This window comes from Myotis lucifugus, unplaced genomic scaffold, assembly GCF_000147115.1.
Source record: "Myotis lucifugus unplaced genomic scaffold, Myoluc2.0 scaffold_546, whole genome shotgun sequence".
NCBI classification, from domain to species: Eukaryota; Metazoa; Chordata; class Mammalia; order Chiroptera; family Vespertilionidae; genus Myotis; species Myotis lucifugus.
The window spans coordinates 516,898-519,777 of NW_005871594.1; the positions used below are offsets into that span (position 1 = coordinate 516,898).

General features: G+C 46.7%; 1 non-coding gene across 1 annotated transcript; it reads left to right on the plus strand.

The window, feature by feature from the left end:
• Positions 1-405: 405 nt before the first annotated feature.
• LOC111823545 lies at positions 406-524 on the plus strand. Its single transcript, XR_002826588.1, has one exon. It is a non-coding gene; the product is annotated as a 5S ribosomal RNA (ribosomal RNA).
• Positions 525-2,880: the final 2,356 nt, after the last annotated feature.

The following is a 2,880-nucleotide window of genomic DNA, read 5'->3' on the forward strand; positions in this document are numbered from 1 at the left end:
GCACTTGTACCCATTTGCACTGCATGGAAGTAGAGGCGAGTGCCACTCACGCTGCATCCTTCGTGTCCGTTTTTAAAATGTAGACTTTCTGATCTCACTTGGTGAGCAGGGATGTCTCATTGTGGTTCTTGGGGAACTAGTCGTCCATTGACTATGCCCTTTTGTGAAGAGCCTGTTCAAGATTTTGCCCATTTTTTTTTTCTTATTGATTTGTAGGCGTTCTCTTTATAGTCAGCGTACAGATTCTTTGTCAGAGACATATATTGAAAACATCTTACCCCGTTCTGTTTACCGTTTTACTCTCCTAATGGTGTCTTTTGATAAAGCAATTCTTGATTTTAAAATTTTGAGGATCTTTTCCTTTATGGTTAGTGTTCTTTGTGCTTTGTTTAAGAAGTCTTTGCCGTCTACGGCCATACCACCCTGAACGCGCCCGATCTTGTCTGATCTCGGAAGCTAAGCAGGGTTGGGCCTGGTTAGTACTTGGATGGGAGACCGCCTGGGAATACCGGGTGCTGTAAGCTTAAAAAAAAAAAAAAGGTCTTTGCCTATCTGTGGCCTTAAATGTATGCTCCTGCGTTTTATTCTAGAAGCTTTGTTGTTGTACTTCCCACACTTAGGGCTGGGATTCACCTGAAACAGAGTTTTGAGTATGGTATCCTAGGTAAGAGTCAGCGTCCATATTTTCCATAAGATCGATTGATTTCTCACCATTTATGGACAAGACGGTTTTTTCCTCGTTACACTGTTATGGTACCTTTGCCATAAATCAGGTGACTATATGCGTTTGGGTGGGTGGTGTGATGAAGTTTGTTATTCATGTCATTTAAATCTTTGTATATACTTATTAATTTTTGTATCTGTTGGTATTGTCGGTTAGAGACATTCCATTATGATTATGGTATTGGTTATTTCTCTTTTTCAGTTCTCACAGTGTTCGAGACTTCCCATTAAGCTCATTTGAATGTAGGGTTGTTATATATTCCTGTTGAATTGACCTCTCTATAATTATGAAATGTTATTCTTCATGTTCAATCTTCTGGTCTTACTGTCTGTTTGATCTGTGTTAGTAGGCCTATACCTGCTTTTAAAGATAATCTGGCCCTAACCGGTTTGTTTCAGTGGATAGAGCGTCGGCCTGAGGACTCAAGGGTCCCAGGTCCGATTCCGGTCAAGGGCATGTACCTTGGTTGTGGGCACATCCCCAGTAAGGGGGTGTGCAGGAGGCAGCTGGTCGATGTTTCTCTCTCATCAATGTTTCTAACTCTCTATCCCTTTCCCTTCCTCTCTGTAAAAAATCAATAAAATATATTTTTAAAAAAAGATAATCTGTGTCTTTTTTAGTGTTTTTATGGATATGGTTTCCCATCCCTTTTCTTTTAAACTTTCTAGGTTCTTTTATTTATGTTTCTTGTAAGCAACATGCATTTTCTTTTATTTTTTTATTTATTTTTTAAAATATATTTTTATTGATTTCGGAGAGGAAGGGAGAGGGAGAGAGAGATGGAAACATCAATGATGAGAGAGAATCACCAATCAGCTGCCTTCTGCACATCCCCTACTGAGGACCGAGCCTGCAACCCGGGCATGTGCCCCTGACCAGAATCGAACCTGGGACCCTTCAGACCACAGGCTGACGCTCTATCCATTGAGCCAAACCAGCTTGGGCACAACATGCATTTTAAAAAATCCGATGAATCATGTGTTTTAATTGGAATATTTAGTCACTTCCAGTTCTGGGCTCTTACGCTCTGAGTTGCAGTGAATATTTCTACATAAGACTTTTCATGGGCATATGCTTTTGTCTTAAGTAAACATCTGGGAGTGAAATTGTTGGGTCATACAGCTGGTGAATAATTTTATTGTTTTTAATTAATGTTATTGAAGTATACTATACATACAATAAAAAATAGGTTGGAACTGTACAGTCGGATGAATTTCAACAAATGTGCGTGAGGCAGCAGAAGCCCTTTTGTGACAATCGTCAGTGTCCAGCCCCGACTGCGCCAGGTGCCCGGCCTGCGCGAGGCGGCTCCGTGTCCCTCACAGCACCCGGCGGCCGGTTCTCATCTCATGCCCAACGTACCCTGCCGTACGTTACCGGCGCTGAGACCCTCCCCGCGCCCCATTTCTCTGACTCCCCCCGACCCTGGGAGCCCACATGGGCAGTGACCGTGTTGGCTCCCATCTCCAAAATGTTTCCACCGTCCCGGCGTGGCCCCCAGCTCCCCGCGCGGTCAGGAGGGCTGTGCAGTGAACGAAGGCGTGTGTGGGAGACCCCTCTCTGCTGGACGCGAGTGGGCAGATGGGTGGGTGTCTGGGTGCAGCCTGCGGTCAGAGGCAGGCTGGGGAGCGCAGCCCAGGCCCGAGTCCCGCGCTGCGGGAAAACTCCCTGAATGGTCGAGTCCCCAGGCCCCCGTGGTTTTCATGGCCAGGGCGGGAGGAGAGAAGGAAGGCGGGTGACATTTATACAACGTGGTACAGTTTACACAGCTCTCACGTGGGCATTACCTCACTTGATCTGGAAGGAGCCCGGGGTGGGGTTTCAGCACGTGGCCCCCAACTCTGCCGGCCTGAGGCGTCCTGGCCCCACCACTCCTCTCTGTGACCCGGAACACTGATGCCCCCGCGTCCCAATGTCCTTGCGTGTGCAGTGAAGGTACCGATAGCACCGACGCAGAGATCTGTTGTGATGGTTCAGTAAGGGAGGTGATGCCCGTAAAACACTTAGAATCGCGCCTGGAGCATAGTAAACACTAAATAAAAGTTGGTTGTTATTACTTAATCCTCTCACTAGGCCCTGGAGACGTGTAGGCGTACCCCATTTTACAAGCGTGCAGACGGGGGTTCAGGAGCATGGAGGGACCTGTCTGAGGTCAC